This window comes from Pan troglodytes, chromosome 13, assembly GCF_028858775.2.
Source record: "Pan troglodytes isolate AG18354 chromosome 13, NHGRI_mPanTro3-v2.0_pri, whole genome shotgun sequence".
Lineage (NCBI taxonomy): Eukaryota > Metazoa > Chordata > Mammalia > Primates > Hominidae > Pan > Pan troglodytes.
Genome location: NC_072411.2, coordinates 67,496,757 through 67,524,195, shown reverse-complemented (window position 1 = coordinate 67,524,195; position 27,439 = coordinate 67,496,757). Strand labels below are relative to the sequence as shown.

Genomic DNA, 27,439 nt, shown 5'->3' with positions numbered 1-27,439 from the left:
AGACAGGGGAAGAGAGAGAGAGGGAGCCGGTGGCAGGTGGGGGAGAGAGAGAGATTCAGACAGACAGAAGACAGACAGAGAGAAAATACCTAACTAGTTTTGGTAAGGTGTTTGGTAAGGTGTTGAGGAAATATGCACTCACATATTAGAAGTGGGCATATACATGGGTAAAGTCTTCTGGAGGGCAATTAAAAACAATACCCTTTTAACTATGATTTCCACCTTTAGAGATTTGCTCTAAGATTAATCTACAAGTAAGTCATAAACAGCAATAATCATATTGGTGGAAAATTCTAGAAAACTATTATAATAACAAAATAGATCTAGTTAGGATAAGCATATAAAAATAAATTGTGAAAATATATATAGATTTTTAAAAACACCCAGAATTCTACTACTTTTTGAATATTACCATCTATAGAAAATGTGTGTTTTTCTTTTTCCTTCTGGATCTTATTATACCACGTATTTAAGATTTTATAAACATTGATGAAATTAATATAATTTTGCAAACTTCTTTATAAATGTGAATATATTTTTATGTCAGTAGATACATTTATTCAGCTGTTTTTGTTGATTATATAATAATTAATTATGTGGATTTTCCAAAGATTATTCAACTAATTGCATAGTATGTAGGTTCTGTATACTTTTTCACCATAAGAAAAAATACTGCAAAAATCATCCTCAAAGCTAAAATTTTTTTCTACATTTCAGCTTTTTAAAGAAACAAAGAAATATTAAATACGTCAGTTCTAAATATTTCAATGTTCTAATTTACTAATACATGAGAATGCTGAATTCTGATTTAGTAATAAATTTAAAGGTTAATGAAACTATATGAGGAGTTTGGGAAGTTACCTAGTTCAGACTGGCAATAGTGTATGCATAAATTGGAATCTTCATGAACATCTGATATGAAAACTTTTTTTCAATAAATCTGGACCTGTTGAAGGAGACCCTAATTGTATTTAACAATCTTAATAATTGCTATACAATTGGCCTATTTCAGTTGACTCACGTTATACTTAAGATGAAGAAAACATTTCATCAATTGAATCTTTTTTAGTAAAAAGTCATGAACATACCAATCAAAAATAAACATATTTAGCAACTAAAGTAAGGAGAATTAAATGAGATAATTTGTTTAAAGCATTCAGCACAATGCCTGCCAAATCATAAACTGCTCAATAACACTCGCTATTCTGATTACTCCCATTCAGCAATGTGGGGGAAATATAGGACAAAGGTCTTGCCATCAAGGAGCTTAAAATAATTGTAATTATAAATTTCAACCATTTCCATACTCTCACTACAAAGCTACTACAGAAGAGCTACTCTGTTGAAAATGATAATGTTAATGTAGGCTGTGTTTATCCTTTTTGGACTCCATTCTTCAATTTTTCAATGAAACATTTGTTTATCAGACATTGAAGGGCATTTTAAAAACACATAACTTTTCTTATTAATGTTCATGAATTACTCAGTTAACTTAACTCCCTAGGTTTCCTTTTGCAGCCTCTCTAGCTTTATGCCTATTTATAAAAATCTAAGCCAAAAGTATGACATCTGTCTTATGTAACCATGATCTTAGCATAGCATTTCATTATAACTGATTAATGACCACTATAATGGGAAGCCTAATCAATTCTTTTGGCAAGTAAAGAGTTCTTGAAATATATATCTATAAATGTATATATATCCAGAATATGTACTAATCTCTCCAAGCCAAAATGATGGTTGTCATAGAAACAGCAAACAGCAGAAAGTTGGATCTGACAGAGCAAGAAGATAATGGACAGCATCTTTGGAGGAAATCATAAAATAGGACAGGCTATGTTGGAAAAATTATATATAATATTAATTTCCATGATTTCTTCCAAACCAAGGTTCTCAAAGATGGAATTAAATACCCTAGCCTCTGATAAATTTAAAGTATATACATTTTCAAAAATGTGGGAGTTGTAGGCATTAGAACAAATTTCAAGATCAAATATAAATAATGGCCAGGCACGGTGGCTCATGCCTGTAATCCTCGCACTTTGAGAGGTCTAGGTGGGAGGATTACCTGAGGTCAGGAGTTCAAGACCAGCCTGGCTAACATAGTGAAACCCCGTCTATACTAAAAATACAAAAATTAGCCAGGCGTAGTGGCACATGCCTGTAATCCCAGCTAGTCAGAAGGCTGAGGCAGGAGAATCACTTGAGCCCGGGAGGTGGAGGTTGCAGTGAGCCAAGAATGCAAGATTGTGCCACTGCACTCCAGCCTGAATGACAGAGGGAGACTCCGTCTCAAAATATATATATATACACACGTGTGTGTGTGTGTGTGTGTGTGTATATGTATACATATATATACATATACATATATACATATACGCATATACATATATGTATGTATACATATACATATATACATATGTATATATTCCTTATTTATATGAATTGTAAGTAAAATATGTGCATTTTCCATCTCACATGATATTTCCACCAACATTATAATCCAATGGCATAAAAATATGTAACAGTTTACGTATTTTGCATATCTACATGACACAATTAATGGGACCCACCACAGACTGGGTCTCACCATGGAAATATCTAGTGCTTTTAGCACTCTATCTAGCAATCTTTACCAGCTTGCATGTTGCTTTTGAAAATTGTTTCAATTGAGTTTGAGTTTTTGGTGTTTTCTTTCCTGTTTTTGTTTTTTGTTTTTTGTTTTTGGTGATGCTAAGACTGTTGCAGTTGTACATTAAGGATTGTAAAGAGCCTTAAGAGTTCACTATATAAATCAAGTTTCATAAAATTTTATTCAAATGTCTAGAACTTTAAATTATATAACTCAGTCTTTACTACTACTCCCTTATTATAATATTTGTGAGATGAAGGCAAATGCAACAAACCGAGAGTCCATTGTAATTTTAACTCACTGAAAATAGTTTTCTATCTGAAAATTAAATGTCATTAAAAAGATGTTTTTCCAAGTTTTTATGTGCTGGTTTTTGGTTGAAAAGCAAGTTATCTTTTTGGTTTTGTTATATTTATTCTGATTGCTCTTTCTTCCTTACATTTAAAAACTATGCTTTTAACCTTAGTCCAGTTCTCAATGGAATTCAGTATTTTTGAGACTTACTTAACTATTCCAGTTCCTGCAAGATCACTGTAGCCGAACATGTAAAACATATGGTACAATAATTCTGTGGCCCTAAAACATTCCCAGCGTATTTACAAATTCCTTAAACAAAAAAGAAGGATTTCTTTTTATATACAAACATGCACTTCCCAGAGTGAAAGGATTAAATATTATTGCAGCCTATTTAGAAATCGCACCAACTGTCTCTCTCTCTTTTTTTCTTTTAAGCAGAACCATGTTTAATTCCTTCCTGCATTCACTTGCACACAAATACTCTTCCCCCAAGCTGTCAGAAAGCATCAGACTGCCTGACTGCAAAGTGAATTTCAAAATCTTTTGAGAAACACAAGGACATTTGCTTCAGGCGCAGATTTCATCATCACCATCATAAACAGCAAGTATAAAGCAAGTCAATCTCTGGTATTCAAACCAAAGCTAGAAGATGATGGTACTTTGAAGATGGTTAGTAGAATTTTAATTACCTAAATTTGTTTGGATGCATTTTTCAAGCCATGATATTTTACAGTTGGGCAATCATTTATTTATTGCCTGTGACCACTCCTAGATGGACCCAAAGTAAGGATGTGATTCTCTAACAAGAGGTTTATAAAATATGAACACTCAAAGATTTATTTGTAAATAAATTACACTGTCAGATGAAAATGTTTTGATCACTAATATGAAGATGGTGTCTTTAATATTTAATAGCAACTTTAATTCTTGTGCTCTTTATGAAATGTAGCTACAGTATCAATTCCACCTATGAACATCCTGAGTAAATAATAGATGTGGGAAATTTGGAGGTTTTCTGTGATGTATTTTGGATCTCATGCTAATAAAGCCATATCCTTCAAACGATGTGAGCGACAGCACCATTAACATCACCAGGACTAACTTTATATTTAGTTTTTCATGACAGCTACTTGAGAGTTAAAACCACAGTGATTGTTGTTTTTCTAGATTCATTGTTATAGATAAATAAAATTTTATTTGAAGTTTGGTCCAATTGTGCTTTTGAGTTTAAAGCCAAATTTAAATGAAGTTTGTTGGGAATTAAAACAAACAAGCAAATATAAAATCCAACTCTGTCCCTAGCCAGTAAAGTTGAATATAATTACTCCAGTCAGAAGCTGTGACTAAGTGAGTCAAATTGAAATGCAGGGTAAGTGGGTTTCTGAATTCTTGAATTATTGAACAAGTAATGCAAGGTCCTGGAGTTCAAGAGATAGAAAGATATTATCTTTTTTTTCAGGGAGTCCAGGCATCCATCTGGCAAAAGTGGAATATACAAAGGTTTTACCTTTAAAGTAAATGAACTAACCCTTGATTTGTTAGCTGCTGTTAAAGATTCACACTGCATACTTCATCTCACCTACTTTTCATTGTAACATTTTCACGTTATCACAAGCATCATTATGTCACCAAGACAAACCGATTTCCTTCATGTAAATGTAAAACAACATGTTTGCTGTAAGATATTTCCATCAATGTCAATGACATACAAGGAAAGTCTCAACAATCTGCCCTGTCACTTACTTACAGAAAGGGGAAGTAAAATGTTCTTTCACACTCAAATTGAATTCTCTGCCCACTATTTCATTTAGCTCATTGAATTTGTTCATAAACTCATCACTAGCACTGCCCTAAAGCCACAAAAAGGCAATAAGAAATGAGAAGCCAGTTACATTTACCAAAAGATAGATTCATTCTATTTATAAGAGATGCTGGCATATAAGATACAGCCATATCTTTGACTTGATTTGTGTCCCTCTACTTAGTAGCCAGGCTTGTAACTGAACCATCAGAGAGCTGTGTGGTCTGGTAGAGAGGTAGACTCTAGGGATCTACATTAAAGTCCTCTGCCAGCAGCTCACATTTTGATTCTTCAAATTACTCTTCCTAGACCTTAGTCTCCACATCTGCAAAATAAGGGAGTCACCCTAGACACTCTCAAAGGTCCTACTAGTTCTCATAGTCTTTGAATTCAAAATGAGGTTTGACTCTTTACTGTTAGTTTTTGTCTCAGTTATATAGAGAGCATTCGATCTTCTTAAAAACACTAACATGGGTTTTCTTCTTCAATTTTCCCAACTTTATAAAATAATTAATAAAGATTTGTCTTTGTGATCAGGCTAAGAGTAACCCATAGTGATAGATAGTCTCCCGTAGGTCATATTGCCATTTATTCTTTATCCTTCCTCCCCACTGTTTATCTCAAGTCATGGTTCTGATTACACACTCAATTACAAGTTGTTCAATGATGCCTATCACCATTCCCTTCCAGAGGAGTATCAACAAATGTTTCCTTCAAAACTCTTGAAAATTCACAAAGAAAAGTACATCAACAGCACTACAGGGGGGAAAAAAACTCATCAAACTTTGCAGCTGCCTTCTTCAATAGCTTAAGTATTCTCCTCTGACCACAGTGGATATGTATGTGTTTTCTCCTTTCCAGACTAGAGTAATGGTGGTGGAGTGGAGCAGTTAAAACCACACGTCAAAATAGTTATTAAAAAATAAAACCACTCTCCACTATACTGTTAACCTTCCAGGAAACTGTTCAGGTGCTCAGAACAACTGCCTGACCTATAATTTTTCAAACCTCCCTAAACCACCAGAACATCACTTTCATCTGGAAAGCATCTTGAGCCATAATTGTAAGGCTTGATGGTGTTTAAATGAACATTGTAGGTACTTTGTGAACTTATAAGCTATAGAAATCAATAAGTGTCTTGCATAGAGAAGTCCTGCAATTGATTTTTCCAGGAGAGAACCAATTTGTAACTTTAGGAAAGTCATAGACACCTAGGAGGTTGTAAGCATGCTGGCGATTTAAAAAAAAAAAAAAATCACAGGGGTGTGGAAAACACCGCACTGCACTGCTAGATGAGGACGCATCTCAAAGATACAGGGTTTTAAACTGATGATGATTTTTAGGAGTGGCTAAAGGAAAAAAAAGATTGAGAAACAGTAGGTAGCTCCTGCAGTGCTCTAGGATTTGAAAAAGAAGAGCTCTCCCAAGTACACAGAAAGGGTATGAATAGAGTGCTCCCAAGGGTCTTGAATGTAAATATGTACTATTGCTTGTCTAAGGGTAAGAATATCCAGTGGACTCATTCTCTCCAGCTTTTAAGATTTGTCAGAAAATAATTCATTCACTCAATAAAAAACTGCAAGCATCATCCAGTGCTCAGTACTCTTCTAGGCATTTTAGATAATGGCTCAGTAGGAAAGGCAATATCAGTGCCACCTACAAGGTTACAGTCACTTGGAGGGAGGTGTGAAAAGGCTTTAGATAAATCCCAAACAAAACCTATCTTCTGAAATTCTACTCTCTGGCCATAACTTTTCCACGTAACTGGAGAATCATATCCTCAGAACAGCTCTTGTATTTTCCCTTCTCGCAAGTGTTTTTATCTCCTCCTCACTTTTTTAATACTTTCTAAAAGTTCCAAATAAAATAGGTTCTACTGCAGTCAAGAGATAAACATTTTTATTCAAAATTATTCTAACAGTGATGGAGAATTATGAATACCAAATAAAATTTTGAATCCTGGGGGAGAGGGAGGAGGATTAAAAATAGGATCTCGGGTCACAGAACTACATGGGATGAACTTTAGTGTAATTTTTTTAAAATTATACTTTAAGTTCTGGGGTACATGTGTACAACGTGCAGGTTTGTTACATAGGTATACATGTGCCATATCGGCTTGCTACACCCATTAAGGCTGTTTTGGTGAGTTTAAACTCCCCAAATACGAATACCCCAGAAAAATAATGCTAGAAAAAAACTATTATGAAAACAGCCTCTCTTGAATGATACTCTTTTATGTTGAATAATTTTTACCTTTACTCGTGGAATACAAAGTTAAAAGGAAGTTTACACCTATCATCTCATGAGGGGTGGGTGAAGGTAAGGGGCTTTCACTTCATTTAGTTTTGCTTTGCATGTTAACTCTTCTGAAATATAATTTTGAGATTCCTTTTCCCTTAATAATTGAGGCTGAATAAGCACAGAGCTGTTGGAAAAGGATCACCTATTTCACAACCTTCATATGTGCATCTTTTACAAGGATTGCCATTTGAAAATGAGTAGACTTTTAAGTTAGAACATATCATACTAAGCTAGATGGTATTATTCACATGAACTGCTTGGGAGAAGTATATACATGAAGAAAGCTGCCCTTACTCAAGAGCATGAACTTGGCCTTGAGTCTGAGTTTTAACTGTGTCCAAACAACTATAGGATCTCAAGGCTTTCAAGGCCTTGATTTCATATAAGCAATCTTTTAAAAAAGAAACATCATTTTCTCATCTAGGAAGTAAATGTGTTACACTCAGCACTGTAAATATTGTGTAACTCATTGACCAATCTATAGACGTTCAAAATGGCTTAACTGATTAGATTTCAAAAGATAGATTTATTTCAGCAAGCTGAAGACACTCATTAAATTATTTCCAGTTGCTGTCTGCTTACCTCCGATTGGACTCATTTCTGCCTCCTACATACTCACTCCATAGAAATGAGAAGAAGTATACTGCTGAAATTTAATTAACCAAAATTATGTCATGTTTTACAAATATTTTGATATGAGGAAGAATTTAAGAGCAGATACAAGCCAGTGAATTAAGCTAAAGCCCCCAAGAGTGGCCCATGCAACACAATTTAGAGCACAACTGAAACAGAGTTTTAGATACTCACTGGTAAAATCATTAAAACTGAACGATTGACACTATCAACACTCTCAGTACTGTCACAGCTGAAAACTTCATCATCTGATTCCTGCACTGAAGAGCAGGGTGAGGAGCCGTTGACTTCTTCAAACTTCCCCTTTAAAATTCCACTCATAGCTGCAACGCTGTCACATGTACCTGTAACAGGAACAGGAGCAATGAATTATTGAAATATTTGGCTGCTGATTGCATAGTCAAAGTCTCAAAGTCATTTGGGGGGGCTGCAAATTTTTGAACCACATTATCATATCCATGCAGAAATTATTCTCCCCATAATGTTGGAAAGCATTGAAAACTATTCTACCCTAAGTCGTTATTTTCATTCTCATTCTGACAACAGTGTCTTATAAGAAAAAGTAAAAATTAAAAATATGAATATATTTGCTGCATAAGGAGATATGGCTTAACTGTTTTGAAATGTCAAAATGGGAGTCAAATGCACTTATTTGATTTGTTCTAGTAAATCGTGTGTTGTCATTGACAGAGTCAGAGTTCAGAACAAAATAGATCACTCACTTGCATGCTGTCATATCCAGAGCATACTGATTAGAGTATGTCTATCTTGCTTGGGATTTCTTTTTTCTCAGGTATAAAGGCATCTATTTTCCTGGGGCTCTTTGTCCATCAAAAATCAAATTGGTTGCTAGGAATGGCGATACCTGCAGAATTTAGATGCCTTATCATGTTTCCAGCCAGTTTAGCAGAGCTACAGGGAATACTTGAGTCCTATGTCAAGGAGATTGGCTGAATAGATTTTATACATGGTAAACCAGAGTCCTTAAATCTTTTGTTGAATAAAATATTAATTTAAATCTCTTCACTCTCTGTATTAACATGGTCAGTGAAAGCCAGTCATATGTAGCCTGATACATTTCTTAAAATTTGTTTATGTCAATTTAGATGAATCACTAAACCTGAGAGTAGTAATTTCTTCATAGCTATGTAGAGAGACAGTGAAGGTGATCATGGGTTGCAAACAAAAATTCCTACACTGGTAGGTAACCTCGATAAGTAAGTTGGGTCATACGTAATAGAACCATAGTCATCTTAGTCTTCTCTTTTGCCTACAGTTATTTGCGACAAGGATACCAAGAAATATTTCACCTGAAGGAAAATGAAAGCATAAGTACAATAGTAAACGACCTCTTATTCAAGGAGACAGTAGGTAGTAAGAAGTGTGACCTGTAGAGAGCCAGAGAAAGCACGCTCAGGCCAAAGGGTGAAGCTGTTACTTGGGTCCAGGTCATTTTGCTCTATGCTTTCCTTATTTAATCTCCTCTAACTCCGGCCAATGCTCCATTCATATTCAGATTCTGCATTTTTCGTTCTCTTATTAGTTTTGTTTACAAAGTCAAAGGAGCAATTTTTAGACTGCACTGTAATTTAAATCCCAACTTGAACTGGCTCTACAAGATAGCCCAAGATTGGTTTGGATAGATAACTTGGAAGGGTTAACAGACTAGGGAAACAAAACAGTCTCTTCCTCATCAGCTCAACACACTATCTGAAACCCTCTTGACTAGAGATGCATCAGTTTGGGGAACAAATTTATTTTACAAAAGACACCTGCACAATATATGATACCAAGGAGAGGTGACATCTTAAGCCATCAAATACCAGCATGGTGGTCCTATCTATAACTTTCTGGTAGTAAGAATCAAGTCTAACTGAAGTGACTTTTTTTTTTTTTAATAAAGTAGCAAACTAGGGACTGACCACCCTCCTTGTGCCACTCATGGACATCATGCTCAACCTTGATTTTGATGCTAAAATTCCTTGGGGCATATTTATTCCGGGTCTTTCTGTTGACCGGCTTCCTCTGTTTCTTTATTTTCTGCTTCCTCATATCCCCAGCGTATAGATGGCTTTGGCTTCTAACAGACTTACCTCTACCTTATCGTATCATCATATTCTGTTGGCCTCTACGCTGAACACCAGTGACTCCTTTTTTTTTTTTTTTTTTTTTTAGGGAATTTGAGTATCATCCTTTGGTCACTTATGCTGTTCTATAGAAAAGAGATCTATTTGTCTGTCATTTGTTTAAGGGCCATTCATTATTCAGTAAACATCTACCGAGCTTTTATTATGTTTCAATGACTATTTTAGATGCTGGGGAGTGACAAAGAAGCAACATCGACAACAAGTTTTGTTTTGTTCTTTTTTTCTTTTTCTTTTTTTTTTTTTTTACTCTAATAGTGCTTACTTACTGGGTGTTATTAGGGAAAGGAGTAGACAAATAATAATAAGAAAATATAAATTAAATATATAAACATCATATGGAGATAAATACTATTGAGAAAAATAAGCCATTAAGTGATATGGTGACTATAGGGTTGACTGAGCAAGAACATTTAATTTTTAGTTGATCAGTGAACTAATGTCACTCCACCAAGAGGTAATAACATGGAGGAGGTGAGGGACCAACAATTAGGGCTTCTTAGGGAAAAGCAGTCTAGGACAAAGGAATGGTGTGTGCCAAAGCCCAAGAGAGACACAGTGGGTGATAAGGTCAGACAGGTCTTCAGGGCTAGACTGTGTAGAGCCTTCAAGGACTTTGGCTGTTTCTCTAAGTGAGATGAAAGCCACTACAGGTACTTAAAACTATAGAATTTAAGTAGTATAGTGCCAAGATCTAGCTTACATTTTAAAGGGACAACTCATTAGCTTGTTATTTCATCAGAAAACAGAGGGTCTACAATAAAGAAGGTAGAAGTGATGGGAAAAAGGAAAATCCTAGTAGGGAGGATTCAGTGGCTCCGATGAGCAGTTACAATCAGAAAACCTGACAAGTCACAGGGCTGAAGAGGTCAATAGTTCCTTTGGGGTGGGAGTTGGGGAATAAGAATTTAGAAAGAGGACAAAGTGGAGGGAAGGTTAAGGTATTTCCTAAAAGAATTTGGTTACTTAATTTCACCTAGGACCATCTCTGGTTTCTAGCTTTGTTAATTATTTGATGATGGTGGAGGCACCTTACCTACTAGATTTAAAATAAGAATCATCCAGATACTTTGTACCACTTGTGGTGCTACTGTGGCAAAATAACAACAAAAATGTAAGCTTTCTTTTATCACTCTAAAGAAATATTTCTTTTAATTCAACAGAGAAAAGGCAATATGTAGATGGTGATCATTCTCAAGAATTTATTTATTGATGAGAAGATGGAGGCATGGACTTAATAACGATTTTATCTACTATTCTCCCTAAAGTTATTTATTCAAAATTTTTGAAAGTCAAATCACCACTACCTGCTACAATAGGGACTATAGGACTCTGGTTCTGGGTTGACCCTGTTTGAAAGCCAAGTAGCCTGCACATTAAAAACTCACTTGTAGACCTAACGTAACCTTTATTTGGTTAGAGAGATGCTCGTCTTGAAGTGATATTTGACAGTTTTAGAAATATTGCAGGAAAGTTCTGAAAGACTGAAAGCTATTGTTGATTTTTTAAAATGTTGTTGTACCTTATGTTTATCAGTTATAGGAAACTATTTGGAAATTGTTGCACTATATAGGTGTTTAATTGATTTCTTTATCTAATATAAAATCAATGTAAATAATTTCTGTCAAGGTGATATATTTGCTCACATTTATACTTCTATGCCTTGGAAGCTCTGAAGATACTTGCACAAAGTCATTAGAGAAAGATTGAATTGTAAGATTATGTATCTAAGCAAACACAAAAGTAAGGTGGAAAAAAATATTTTCCACCTCAGTTTCCGATAGACACAATATCTATCAGCACCTTGATCTTGGACTTCCATCCTCCAGAACTGTGAGAAATAAATTTCTGTTGTTTATAATTCTCCCAGTCTATGATATTTTGTTGTGGTAACCAGAACTGGTTAAGACACAGAATAATCACAGTTTGAATTAAAATATTCAAAATGACAGTTTAGTAATTTTAAACAAAGCTTAGGAGACTCAGAAAGAGAAAGAAAGAGCGAGAGCAAGTGAGAGAGAGAGAGAGAGAGAGAGAGAGAGATTGAGTGAGAGAGAAAGGAATTGTTTTATTCTAGTTTGTTTTCACCAATCTAATTCTGTAGTACACTCTGGTTGAACTACCAAAATTGCGATGTTGTAATGATTCCATGGCAATAGAAGCAAGATCATACAGAGAAAGCTAAATTGTGAGAGAGAATAGGATGCTACTCCCTTTCAGATGTCTGCAGTAATAGGTGGGAAGGGAGGAAAACTACGGGAAAAGACAGTTATTATGAACATTCTTTATTGAGTTTGTCCCATCCACATAGTCAAGCAAAAGTGATCATAAACAATATTTTAAAAACACCCTATAATACAGAATGCTCTTTCTGACAGTACATGGCTGGAAGAAACTGTTAGCAAACAGAGGGAAGTACAGATGACTTGATTTATATTTTCTAGCACTGAAAAATTGTATTTGTTGTGTATGTTAGAAGTCAGAAGTTTCTCAATTCTACTCCCAGATCCGCTCACAAGTCCTTTGTTGGTCCAAAAAGATGATACCTTATTAGGTTTTTAAAATAGATCTCCTGTAATCCCAGGACTTTGGGAGGCCTAGGCAGGTGGATCACTGGAGGCCAGGAGTTTGAGACCAGCCTGGCCAACACAGTGAAACCCCATCTCTACTAAAAATACAAAAATTAGCCGAATGTGGTGGTGCATGCCTGTAATACCAGCTACTTGGGAGGCTGAGGCATAAGAAAAATTGCTTGAACCTGGGAGGTGGAGGCTGCAGTGAGCCAAGATAGCCTGGGTGACAGTGGGACTCTGTCTCAAAAATAATAAAATAAAATAAAATAGCTCTAATGGGAATTGTTGCATCATTACTGATTCCATATACAATAATTCATTTTGAGACATATATAAAATACAATTTTTTTACTAGCATTCCTAAGATAAGAATTGTTACAATTGCTATATTTATTCAATAGAATGCTATGGTCTGAATATTTATTCAATAGAATGCTAGGGTCTCCCTAAAATTCATATGTTGAAATTCTAACCCCCAAGGTGGTGTTATTAGGGGCTGGAGCTTTGGGGACATAAGTAAGTCATGAAGGCGGATTAGTGCCCTTATAAGGGACCCCAGAAGAGATCCCTTGCCTTTCTGCCACATGAGGTTGCAGCAAAAACATGGCTGTCTAGAAAACAGTCCCTCACCAGACACGGTATCTATCAGCACCTTGATCTTGGACTTCCATCCTCCAGAAATGTGGGAAATAAATTTCTGTGGTTTATAATTCTCCCAGTCTATGATATTTTGTTGTGGTAACCAGAACTGATTAAGACATAGAATAATCACAGTTTGAAATACAATATTCAAAATGACAGTTTAGTAATTTTATACAAACCTAGGGACTTAAAAGAATATAAGGAGATTATTAGCATTTAAAAGTAACAGTAGAAAATTGTAAGTTATTAATTTTTATGCTATTGTTACAAGAAACAACTGTATTAGCTACTGATTCAGGACAGATCACTTACAGAATACAAAGGTAAAAATCTAAAATCTCCATTTTGAAGGAAGAACTACAATGAATGTTGACTACATTGACTTTTCCACAAATATAAGTTATTTTTCTAAAAATCAGATGGTTTACAGCTTAGATGGATCCCCTGCAACGGCCTTAAATGTGTGTTGTTACCAGGCAAGTTTTGCAGACTACTACATCCAATGGTTGAGATTTTATGATTATGGACAAGGGCACCTGAATGCCCTGCCCAGAGCCTAGGTATACTGAATAGCAAATCTCCACAACTGTATTATATATTTATATATATACATTATTTATATCTATATTTTTATATACATATATATACATACACACACACATATACGTATGTTCTCTCTCCCTCTCCTGCCACTGCAAGGACACTTAATAAATAGCTTGGATATAATCATGGGCTTAGGTTGATTACAGGAGGTTAACTGGCAAAACCTAGAACAAGAATGGGGACAGATTCTTGAAGGTAAAGATGGATGCAGAATAAAAGTGAATGTAGATTGAACAGTCCTGGGAATATAAGGTGAAAGTATATTTGGAGACACGGGAGAAAAATTCTGAGAGGCTGGAGGGAAACTCCTAAATGAGAACATTGATTTTTATCAATTTACTCATAGACAAGCAAGAGGTGGAAGAAACCAGCCTGGGTTGTAGGGTCTATGGGTAGACGATAGTTTCAAAAACTAGGAATTTTGGTATATCTCCCTTTGGGTTGAAAGGTAAATGGGAAGAATTGCTTCAATCTGAATTTGTGGTGATATCTGTATCCCTCAGGTAAAAGCACATCTGTTGACTGGGCATGGTGGCTCACACCTGTAATCCTAGCATTTTGGGAGGCCAAGGCGGGCAGATCACCTGAGGTCACGAGTTTGAGACCAGCCTGGACAACATGGTGAAACCTGGTCTCTACAAAAAATACAAAAACTGGCCCAGTGTAGTGGGGCATGCCTGTAGTCCCAGCTACTCAGGAGGCTGAGGCACAAGAATCGCTTGGACTCAGGAGGTGGAGGTTGCGGTGATTCAAGATCATTCCACTGCACTCCAGCCTGGGCAACAGAGCAAGGCTCCATCTCAAGAAAAAAAAAAAAAAAAAAAAAAAGCACATCTCTTAAATTTAAGATCTGAGAGGCTAGAGCTTCAAAACCCAGTTTCACCATTTAGGAAACGGTGAATCCTGAATAGGATCTCTTGAGCAAGTTATTTAATTTATCTCAGTCTCAGTTTTCTTACCTGTCAAATGGGGCTAATAGTAGCTATTTTATTTTATTTTTTTCTTCTATTTTTATTTTAGGTTCAGGGAGTACATGTGCAGGTTTGTTGCATGTGTAAGTTGTGTGTCGCGGGGGCTTGGTGTACGCATGGTCCCATCTCCAAGGTAGTGAGCATAGTACTCACTAGGTAGCCTTCCAGTCCACCTTCCCGCACTCTGTCTCCTCGAGCCCTCCCCAGTACCTATTGTTCCCGTCTTTGTGTCCATGTGTATTCAGTATTTAGCTCCCACTTAAAAGTGAGAACATGCGGTATTTGGTTTTCTGTCCCTGTGTTAGTTTGCTTAGGCTAATGGCCTCCACGTAGCTATTTCATAATGCCAGAATGTGCGTTGTAGGTGTTCTAATTTCCATTCTCCCTACCCCACTGGTACATATTTTGTATTCCAGGATGCCTTGTATTAGAGCTAAAAACAAAAATCATACTCTAAAATCTTGTCTGGGTGTGTAATCTAGCCAGTGTAGCATAAGGGAGAACTATAAATCAGGAATGAGGGCTCACACCACACCGTTTCTACTTTGAGGTACGAATGAATAGAGGCAGCACAGAGAACTAGGAAAGATGGTACAAAGTCTTCCTGTTGAGGATGCCCTGGCTCTTTTGGTGGGTGGGTGTGATCAGTTGGTGTCAGGGCATGTTGCCTCCCTTGTTAAGTGATCCTGTCTTGTCAAAGCCCACCCCACACTCCAGGAAAGAGGCTGGTGCTCCCTAAGTAGTCACCAGCAGTCTGGTTTGCACTGCAGTAATCTCAGGGGATTTGTCAGGGTATATTCCCTCCCTCATCAAGTGACCATATCTTGCCAAGAGTCTACCTCACACTACAGGAAGAAGTGTGCATTGATTAACTCAGTATGTGCAATTTTATACCTGCAGTTTCTCCATTATTAACGTGAGCATATAACCTTCTCATTCAATATTTTCCAATACCATGTGCTTTTATTTAATTTTGGGTTTTGTGTCTAATACATTGTATTTCTTTGAATAACTAGGCCGTGATATTTAACCAAACCTCTAAAGGGACATGTTTGGTTTATTTTTAAGTATTTGTTATTATAAATCACAGTATAATTAGCATTTCCTTTTTTATTTAAATTTTTTTTCATATTTTTATAGACATAGGATCTCACTATGTTGTCAGGACTGGTTTTGAATTCCTGGGCTCAAGCAATCTTCCTGCCTCAGCCTCTCAAAGTGCGGAGATTACAGGTATGAGCCACTGCACCTAGCCAACATTATATTTTTATATACATATATAAAATATATATTATAATATATATTATATATATTTTTATATATTATATATATTTTATATATAATATAAAATATATATACTTGTGCATATCTCTTATTATACCTTTAACGATGAATTCCTAGAAGTGGAAATATTGAGTCTTCCATACACATTGCCAATTTGGTTCTGCCAGTAAGGTTCTGCCAATTTATATTTCTTTAAGGGTGCATTGGGATATTACTTCACTCTTGCCAATGCTGTGGCAAAAAATATTGCTATTTTTTAAAACTGTTTATGAATTTGTCAGCTACTCAAGATAATAATTATAGTCAACACACATATAGTGCTTACTATGTGCCAAGCACTGTTCTAGCACTTCATATATGTACTAGGTAGGATTCTAAAGTGGCCCTTAAGATTCCCTACCATGTAATGTGTACACCCTGTGCCCGTATAACCCTAGACATGTGAACACTGTGAGATACCACTCCTGCGATTGTGTTATGTCTATGTTGCTATGTTTATGTTACATAGCAAAAAGGATTTTGCACATGAATTAAAGACCCAAACCAGATAGGGAGATTATGTGAGTGGGCTTGACCTAATCACATGAGCCCTTAAAATCAAGGTCTAGAAGTCAGATACTAAGGATGAGAGGGATTCGATGAGAGAGAGATTCTCTGTGGCTGACGTGAAGTAGGAAAGGGTCACATGACAGCACATGTGTGCAGCTTCCAGGAGCTGAGAGCAGCCTTCAGCCAGCTGACAGGCAGCAGGAAACAGAAACCTCAGTTCTATCAGCCCAAGGAGCAGAATTCTGCCAAAAACAAGAATGGGCTTGGAAGTAGATTTTCCCCCAGAGTGACCAGATAAGAGTTCAGCCAAGTGACACCTTTATTCTGGCCTTGTGAGGCCCTGAACAAAGAACCTAGCCATACCGTGCAGGACTATTTTTTTTGTTTTTTTTGAGACTGGTCTCATCTCTCACCCAGGCTGGAGTGCAGTGGCATGACCATGCAGCCTCAGCCTCATGGGTTCAAGTGATCCTCCTGCCTCAGCCTCCAAGTAGCTAGGACTATAGGCATGTACCACCATACCTGACTAATTTTTTTGATTTTTAGTAGGGATGGGGTCTCACTATGTTGCCCAGGCTCATCTTGAACTCCTGAGCTCAAGCAAACCTCCCGCCTTGGCCTCCCAAAGTGCCTATGCAGGACTTCTAACCTACAGTAATATAAGCTGATAAATAAATGTGGTTTTAAGTTGTTAAGTTTATGGGAATTTGTTACATGTTAATAGAAAATTAGTATAATATATATCAACTCATTTAATCTCCATAGCCATATAAGATAGGCATTATTATTAATAATACCATTTAGAGATTAAAAACTGAAGCATATGGGGGTTAGGTGATGAGGCCAAGGTCACACAGGTAGTTTTAGAGCCAGAATTCAAACCCAGGCATTTGGGCACTTGAAATCATAATTTTATCATCACGGACTTTCATGACTTTTGATATCTCACTGCTTGATATTGTTTTGTCTTGTTTTTGAATACTTAGAATTATATTTTTTCTCCCACATACTTTCTTTTTATTCTTAATGTGTTTCTGTGTGTGTATGTGTGTGCCTACGTTACTTAATTTTCCTTTTCCTGGTAAAATATACATAAATATTGTTTATAAACATTCATAATAGCTATAAAAAGACATTTCATTTGTGATTTTTGGTATGTTTCAATTATCTTTACAGAAAAAGTAGGTTATGAACACTCTTTATAGCTAGGTGCCTTCACAGGGTTTAATGAGAATTTTTTGGGATATTTTTCATATTGTCCATAATGTCCTGTTTATCTTTAGTTAATAAATAGCTTCGCTTTTGGATAAACAGATGATAATAATGTTCTTGAGTTTTTACTTGGTGTTAGAAACTAAATTCTGTGAACATGTTATCTTGTTTGCCCTTACAGTGATTCTGAATTAAGCATTATGCTTCCCTTTTTATCATGGAGCAACATGAAGCTTAGGATGGAAGTAACCTACATACACTGACAAAGGCAATTAAGTAACTGAGCTGGAATTAAAACTCACCTTGCCTGACTCCGTAGACTGTGCTCTTTAAGGTCATGCTACACCCCTTCTATATAAAACTTGGCATAGGTTTCCTACTCAATTTCTTAATAGACTGTGAGCAACTGAAGAATGGGATCTTATTTAAAGATTCAAGAAATGTTCAATAAATAACCAGGTACTTTTGAAGAAGAAAAGTAAGGTAAATAGAAGACAAGACACGAGAGAAAAGGAGTAGTTTCCAGATTTTCCTCATAGAGAAGAAGTTTAAACAAAATGGAATCATGCTTTTGGAAGTAAAACCTCTTTGGACAGCAAATATTTTTAAACATATGTACACGTGCTGCTTTTTTGAAGTTTAAAAGCACAACATGGGGGAGAGAAAAAGAGTGAAAATTTTTAAAAATTGAATATATTACTCTGATGAAGAATGAACACATATGTAATTGAATAATTTTGGAAGTGTTTTTGTATTAGAAACATTGGAGCTATTTTTATAGTTTGAAAATTGTAAAATGTAGACCATGTTTCAGCCTTTGAGTTAGAGGCTCTTTAATAACACAGTAGATATACATCTGTCTTAAAAATGCTTAGTGAAGCATGCATATACAAAATACAATCTGCAAGATTTTAGTAGGAGACTTTTGTGTTGGGAAGGGGTCTATGATGAAGTAGGTCTAATAATGTCCTTTTTTTTAACCTTTCTTTCATTTCTTTCCTTTCCTTCCTTTCCCTCCCTCCCTCTCTTCTTTCCTTCTTCCTTCCTTTCTTTCTTTCTTTCTTTTCTTTGACAGGGTCTCACTCTGTCACCCAGGCTGGAGTGCCAAGAGGTGACCTCAGCTCACTGCAACCTCCACCTCACAAGTTCAAGCAGTTCTCCTGCCTTGGCCTCCCAGGTAGCTGGGACTGAAGGCACTCACCAGCACGCCTGGCTAAATTTTGTATCTTTTGCAGTGATGGGGTTTCACCACGTTGGCCAGGCTAGTGTCAAATTCTTGGCCTCAAGTGATCCACCTGCCTTGGCCTCCCAAAGTGCTGGGATTACAGGTGTGAGCCACCATGCCTGGCCTACCGGCCTACAATTTGTTTTTTTGTTTGTTTGTTTGTTTTTGAGATGGAGTCTGGCTCTGTCGCCCAGGCTGGAGTGCAGTAGCATGATCTTGGCTGATTGTAACCTCCGCCTCCCGGGTTCAAGTGATTCTCCTGCCTCAGCTTCCTGAGTAGCTGGGATTACAGGTGCCCACGACCACACCTGGCTAATATATATATATTTGTATTATATCTATATTTGTATTATATATATATATATATTTCATATATATATATATATTTGTATTTTTAGTAGGGACGAGATTTCACCATGTTGGTCAGGCTGGTCTCGAACTTCTGACCTCATGTGATCTGCCTGCCTCGGCCTCCCAAAGTGCTGGGATTACAGGCATGAACCACTGCACCCGGCCTACAATTTCTTAATATTACATACCCTTCGTTAAAAGTCTTAGTGTACGTTAGCATAGAAAAGACTTAACAGGAATGGATATTATTTAAATATCCTCTAAATTTCCTTAAATTTATTTAATCATAGAATATTTTTTATGAAATCTTCAATTATATTTCTGAGAACTATGCCCCAATTTTGAAAATGCTTGATATTAATATTTTGAAGGTCCTATCTTTGCTCTTCTTTAATAATTCTAGGATTTGTTTTCACAATTGCACTTTCTCATACAATACTAAATTTACCAGCTGATGCCCAGCAGTTTAATTGTAGTTAATATGGAAAAAATAGAAAATCTAGCCAATCAAGAGGGATTTTTTTTCACCCACTAGCAAGCAATAATACTTAGGAAGTCATTACAAATACTGAGGATTATTTTGCTCCTTCCATTCTTGGCTTATAAACAGAAAAGCATGACTAGCAACAACAACTAAAAATTGCACACAATGGCTTACTATACGCCAAATTCTGCACTGAAAAGTCCTCTATGTACATCTGCCAATCTTCACAATACTACCCAGGTAGATAACTGAATTTTACAGATAAGAAAACTAAGGCTCAGATAGTTTAAGTAACTGGTCCAAATTTACACAGGCAATAAGAGGCTATGCCTGTTTGATTGCAAAGTCAATCAGTTAGGAAAGCCCATCAATGATTATCCTGCACTACCTAAAGAATAGATAGATAAGCCAAAGTCACAGTACCCCATTAGCTCAAACGATGCATTTCTAGAAACAGGCATGCTGCCTGCATGACTGAATCACACCTTTAAGGGGTATATGTATACCACAGTACAGCTCCATGTGAATGAACACGTTTACAGTACATTGGTAAGCACTCCTTTTCCTTCAGTTTAAATTCATCAGGATATTTCATTCGTTATTCTTTTGGTTATTTTTACCTAGTTGTGGTGATATTTATATCAAAGGACTTCTACCAGTCCCATATTATCTGCTTACCTTTACCCTGAGGCATAGTAAACCCCAGTGACATACAGCAAGCAAGCATGCACACTTGTTTTCTTTGTAGCTTATTCAGCATTGTCACTTACCAGGCATTACGGCTTAGAATTGTTCACCAGAACAGACCACAAATGGCAGAAAGTGAGCCCAGAGCAGCACAAAAATATTGCCGAACAATTTTAACTTTAATCAAATGTTGTTGAACAAATTTAACTCAAGAGAATGGGGATTCATTGACTAAGAGTGGATGTATGAGAGCACTCAGATTGGTTAAATATATACTACTATATTTTCTTACACAAACATTAATTAACACTTGTATTATACATTAATATAACAATTACAGTTAATTACATTAATTTACAATTAACCCATTGATTTAGTATATGATAATCTGTGTGTGTGTATCAGAAACTAAGCAGTATTATAATGAAACAGAGCAGGGAAGCATGAAATGGGAACTACATGCAGATAAAATCCCGTTAATGTAGGAGAGCACAGATAGCGTTTGGACAATAAAAAGTCTGCAAGACAAAACCTTGCATGGCTTAATGACATTTAGGTGACATGGACATTGTCACATTGAATAGCATTAACAGAGAAGAACATGGAAGGAAGAGACCGTCTTAGAATGTAAGGAGTGTCTGCCATTGAGAGGATGTAAGAGGAGGCTAGATGACTATCTGACAAGACAATTTGCTTAATTATTCAATCGGCAAAACAATCTGGGGGCACGTACTGTGTATCAGGCATTGTATTAGGCATTGATGCAGAGATGAAGGAAACTCCTTGTCATCAAGAGCTATAATTTAGATAGTGAGTGAAAGGGTACTGAGAGATCACAAAGTGGCTGTCATGACCACACACCAAGAAGCTCTGGCAGGGAGCACAAGACAGGCCCACGGCTTCTCTCCTTGGCCCTGCCTGTATGTTGTGGGAAGATCTCTGAAAATGGATTATAATGGCATCCCCAAGATCAGTTTTCCATTTAACACTCAGCTCTAGGTAAGTTCAGTGGGCAGCATGAGAGCAGCCCCATGGGGCCCTTATTGATTTGGATGCACAGGGGGCAAATCATTTAAAATTTTAAGTATGAGTTTCATGAGCAACGAGAAGGGAATTTTAATTAGACAGAACAAAGACGTCTTTTTTTAAAAAATCACTTTTGAAACCCTTTTCCAGAATCTTTCTGCTTTAAAATGCTGACACCATCACAACCAGTATTACCTGGGTAATGATTGATGACAAATATTGATTTTTCATGGCTAGCCTAACCTGAGGAGAGAAAAGCAAATGAAAATCTTTGTAAATACATTCAGGGCTCCTGTTTAGGAAACTATTTGTTTCATTATTAAATATATTGTGATATATCCACAACATGACAGCAACTAACTGTATCCACACTTGCTAAAAAACAAAGCTGAAATGCATTTTGGCCGTGACAGCAAACTAAAAAAGTCAAGCAGACTGTGATAGTAGGTGAAAGCCACTAGGCTCACTGGATATCAGGGGCAGGTCCGAAGTGGAGAGTTCTATGCAACTCTAAAATCCCTGTGTTGTTATGCATCAGAGACCATCTGGCCACACCACGCTTTTTCACCTCCATGCAAAGCCTTCTAAGTTCTGCTTTTCTTTCATCCAGTGTTTAATGCACTATATCTAATATTTAATACAAACACATAGTGTCTTGCTTTGTAATTTTGCATAAGCAAATACTGAGTTTCCCACTAAATATGATCATTGTCCTCTCTGTGCCTTAATTTTGTCATAGGTAAAATGAAGAATCCAGGAAGAAATTCTCTCTACACGGCAGTCCCATGTTTCTAGGGCAATAAAAGACTAAAATATGAAAAGGTAATACATGAATTAAATGAGTATTGGCCAAGGAATTTATATTAAATATTGTTTAAAGACATAAACATTTGCATAAAAATTACTTTTGCCAGGCACAGTGGTATGAGCCTGCAATCCCCCAGCCACTTGGGAGGCTGCAGCAGAATAATCATTGGATCCCAGGAGTTTGAGGCTATAGTACACTATAATCTTGCCTGTGAATAGCCTGCTGCACTCAAGCCTGGCAACATAGAAAAGCCCTATCTCTAAAATATAAAATAAAATAAAATAAAACAATATGATAAAATAAAAAATATAAATTTAAAAACTACATTTGATAGTGTTGGTGATTTTTGTTTAAAATAATGTCATTTTTATGAATGTGCACAAGTCAGGAGATAAGAAGAAATGTGTTGTGTGCACCACCCTTCGTGGTATTGGAAAATAATGTATTAAGCTCTTGATCTAAGTAAAGTAAAAGAGCTTATTGGAAATAAGTCACATGCATGCTTATCTACTTTTCAGGCCATGATATGAGAAGTCGATCATGAAGTTGATCTCGTATCAAAGTGATTTCCTTACTATACGTAATTCATAGAAATAGCACTGATATTTCTCTAGATCGTTATAATCTTGAATTAAATACCTTACAAGTTATATTGAGTGTTTTCTCAGGGCATGCACATTCAACAGTTTTCAGCTCAAACAATTTAGGCCATTATAATAACTGAAATCTAAGCAATTGACAGAGAAATCAAATGATCTGCCCAACTGATTCATTGAGATATGTGAAACATCCAAATGTGACAATTAGCTTGATAAATCCATTCCTTGCTTCTTCATACAAAATCGTAATTAAAAAGCAATAATGCTGCTTTGAACCAACCCCCTTTTAATATCTGTATAAGCCCTGTATTAAACTATCAGGTATTAAATATATTAGTCAAAAATAACATCTGATTAATAATACCTTTGAGCTGTGATGTACTATAGTACAAATGTTAATGTAATTTTTTCATTTGACTGGATTACTTTATGTATATAGCACAATCTGAATATTATTAAATCTGACCGAAGCTTTCTTACTCTCATGTTATTTCCATTTCTTGTAAATCCCACCCCTCCATTTCCAGCAATAAGAGGTTATTTGCCAAACTAGCATATTTCCATTACAGATGTAAAGTTGTCTACTTATATTATAGGGGAAGTAATTAAGTATTTTGTTTTCTTTAGTATATTTTGTGAGACTTTAAGAGGCCATGAAAACCCACCCACAATTCTGGCAAGCTACTTTTAGCAAAGAAAGAAGCATGAAGCAGTAAGTAGAAATGACTAACAAACTGTATTTTTAAATTATCTGTAGTTGAGAGTAAGCCTACGAAATGCATTCTCTTCAGGATCTTGACAAGCATTGATAATTTTGGTTGTGCCTTAAATAGGGGTTGTCTACACAGGTCACATAATCCATTTACTAGTCTATCTGATTTGTTGTTAGCTTGCTTTTTAATGTCATCAGTGTTTATGCTGAAAGTGCTGTCACTGAAGTGCTTTGCTCGTGTTAATTGATAAAAACAAAATACTTCCCACCATCTTAGCTTTTTTTGAAAATAACGTACTGACATGCCAAATTAATTTAACTTTAAATAATATGTTGGCTACATATTAAATATTTTAACACGTAGTTTAAGCATGTGGTGCTTTATTTGCTACATTGCTAACATTGAATCTAATAGACTAAGGTTAATATTATGAAAATAAAGCATGATATGTCACAAATATTTAAATAGTTGTAAAGAGAAAATAAGAGTTAGGAATCTCATCTGAATTATAACAAAAATAATAGGAAAGCTGTTAACAGCTTTATGATGATTTTTCCTCTTAACAAATAGCTGAGAGATTTGAAAAAAATGGTGTATGGGATGACAGTGCTGCCTTTGAAGCATGTAATTTTATAATAAAAATGTTTTAAATTAAGGAATTGCCTAGGGTAGAATATGACGATAATTGTGATTTTTTTTGTTTAGAGAAAAGCTACATAAAAGTAATGTTTATTTTCAAAGAAAGCAAAAATGTTTCAAATAAAGCAAAAAGGATATATGTGCATTTACAGTGATTTATATTAAATTTTAAATTATTTACCTTAACATTAACACAAACAGCTTTTAGGTTGTTGGAATGTATAATTTTTTATACATATTAAATAGATTACAAAGGTAAGGAAATAACTGCATTAATGAAACATGGTTTGGACGTTAAGTTTAAAAAATTCTTATTCTAATGTCAAAATGTGTATTGAATGCTCCTCACTATCCATAGCCTGGACATATACCAAGCTTCTCTCTTTATGATTAAAGTGATTGATACATTAAAAAATACTTCTTAATTTATTGTATTATTCATTATATTGCAAACCACTGCAAACATAAAGAGAAAAAGGAAAGAGTGTTGTGAAAAGGGGACAAAGCTGTATATAGTGAGCTCCATTAAAAACCTACATTTAAATCTTAAAAATATTTGTACCAAAGGAAAAAAAAAATGGTGATGCCTTCCCATTTCTCACTGAAAGCCTTACATGGTTTTCATTTGCCTTGTTTCATCCTTCACTTGGACAGTAACCTCTTAACTGTTTTCTTTCATGCTTTTTTTTCTCTCTTGTCTCCACTCCAGCACACATTCTCTCTCTCTCTCTATCTCTTCCTGTGGACTCTGCAGTAAAAGCTACCCCAGTTGTCTCATTTTTATAAGACTTGCAGACGTCTGCCAGTGGCTGATAGCAAATGCTGATTGAGAAAGGGTTTATCTACTTTTCATCCAAAATATGTGAACCATTAAGGAAATTATAAAAAGCAGCAACAATATACTCTGGTTTTATTCAGTCCTCTCCCTTAGTGATTATTAAAAGGGTGATATTTTTAGCCAAAGAAAGCAAAATGCATCTGCAGCAGCTGGTTTCCAAGGAAACAGAATAATTTAAAACCATGTGGAACTCTGCTCTCTAATTTTCATCAATTCCCCTTCATTCCTGGAGGTAGCTTTACTCAGAATTTATAATTTCTAAAAAATATAGCTGCATTGATTTATTTCCTCTAATACATTTTAGGAGATGAATATCTGGTCTTATATATCACCTTGAATTTCAATCTTGGGGTGAGGGGTGGATTAATTTCAACCATTGTTTTGCTTAGAAAAACAAAATCGGAAAGATCCATCAATAATTAGAAACATGCCAAAATTTCAGTATTATGTAATAATTTTTGAAATCCAGAAATAGTTCAAAATCAACCATACCAGAATATTTACTTGGTTCATTATGACACTTAACCATATAAACATGTTATTAACTATATTTAGTACGTTTAGGAAATTTAAGGTAATTCTCAATTCATTTAGATAATTCATACTAATATTCAGCAATTTTCTCACTCATTTTAATTTTGCAAGAACTATTATATTTATGTCTGTTTATTCAAAGACAAAATCTCTCTCAAACAAAAAAAGTACAATAAATAAAAAAATTTGAAAAACAATAAACAAAAAGAAAAACAATAGCAAAAAATATTTAGAAATTATATAGTCATTCCTATTAGTTTTGATTCATTCAAAAAGGTATTAAAATATGTAGGAACAAATTATTTACCTCATTGAAAGATTTTTATTTTATTATTATAATCAACAGGTATTAATTGATGGCCAGTGTACTGAAGTCAGTCATAATTCTTGAAAGTTCAATTTTAATGAGGTTCTACCACCGTTAAATGACCAGTATTTATGAATTAAAGTAAAGAATTGAGTGACTGGGAGTTCAATTTTTTTGTATGTTTTTACTGCAAGTGTGTTATTTATTCTACATACTTAGAACTTGTCCCTATTTTCCCTAAGGCAATATAAAGGATCATATTAGGAGATACAAGCACCTAGTAAAGTTGCTAAAAAAAAATTGCCTAGAGATATTATCAACAATATAAATGCTCTGATGGAATTCTTATTGATAAATTAAACTACCCATGAAACATGACTGTTAAGATGCTATTTTTTACAGCAATGTTTAATCTTTCAAAATTAGGTTTCTGTGCTTTAAAATAAAAATGGCTCCATGTAAGTTAACAAGTAGAGACAAATCATTGTTTAATTATCACATAAGCTTAAAGTTTGCTGAATAAAATAATGCAAATATTGAACAACATGAGATTTATCAAGAGGAGTAAGTTAAATAACAGGGCTTAAATGCACACAAATCATTCATTCTAAATTAATGCTAAAAGAGTCTACAACCTGCAAAAATAGTTTTCCTAAGCCTTTTACTGTATTGTCAATATTAAAAGCCATCACATGAAATTTTATATTGTATATTCACAGAAGGCTCCATTTTCTCAGGACCTGTAGAATTTACCGAGGTTTTCTCATCCTTCCTGCGATTCCTAGTAACAAGCTTGAATTAAACATTTTTAAAGAGACATATGATGATTCATTTTATCTATAATTTTGCTTCAGTGACACTTGCATAGAAAGTTATTTAGGATAAGACATGCCTCTGGTGATTGTTTTGTTTTGTTTTTAATCAGCTAAGGATTTTGCAGAGAGAAAGAACAGCAAGCTCATTGCAAAGCTTCCTCAAGTAATAAAAGGGACGCACTTTCAGAAAATGTCCTCAGAATAATTTTCCTACTATAAAATTGTTTCCGTAAAAATTGAGAAGCATTCTCTTTTAAAGAAAAAAAGAATTCTCTTTTCTTTTTTTTTATTTTTCGCTCTTACCTGTAAATATGGTTTCTGTACTTCGGCTCCGTCAGAACACACTGAAGAGAGTACACGCCTCCCTCGTCTATCCATCAGGCGGCAGCCAACCAATAACAAAAGCCAGATCCTGGCATTCTCTAGCTCATGCTCCCTGCTTTGCTTCCATTCCTTGTTCCCTCCCACCTCCACTCTTTTAGAGGACGAATCCCTGCAGCTGGGAGAGAGGAAGCGAGTGGAGAAAAGCAGAGATGCAAGATATTTCAAAAAATAGCTCCCAGCTGTGGAAAATGTCTGCAGATGACCTCAGCTGAAGTAAAAAGTCTTGCTTTGGATTTAGAAAAATAGAGTTAATCAATGCCTCACCTACCTGAAATCAAAGCAAAATGCTCATAGTAAAACCTAGGCAAATTGCCTGTTTTTTAGTTCCCACTGATTTTTCTCAGTGAAAAAACTGTACCTCCTCGTTGTACATTTTGATATGCAGAT

General features: G+C 35.4%; 1 protein-coding gene across 1 annotated transcript in view; it reads right to left on the bottom strand.

The window, feature by feature from the left end:
- CSRNP3 (cysteine and serine rich nuclear protein 3) overlaps window positions 1-27,039 on the bottom strand; it is a 208,531-nt gene extending 181,492 nt beyond the window's left edge. Inside the window, exons 1-2 of the mRNA XM_009443626.5 lie at window positions 26,972-27,039; window positions 7,839-8,008 (exon numbers count right to left, since the gene is read on the bottom strand). The gene's annotated coding sequence lies outside the window, so the exon portion shown is untranslated. The remainder of the gene's footprint in view (window positions 1-7,838; window positions 8,009-26,971) is intronic.
- Between the last annotated feature and the right edge of the window lie 400 nt (window positions 27,040-27,439).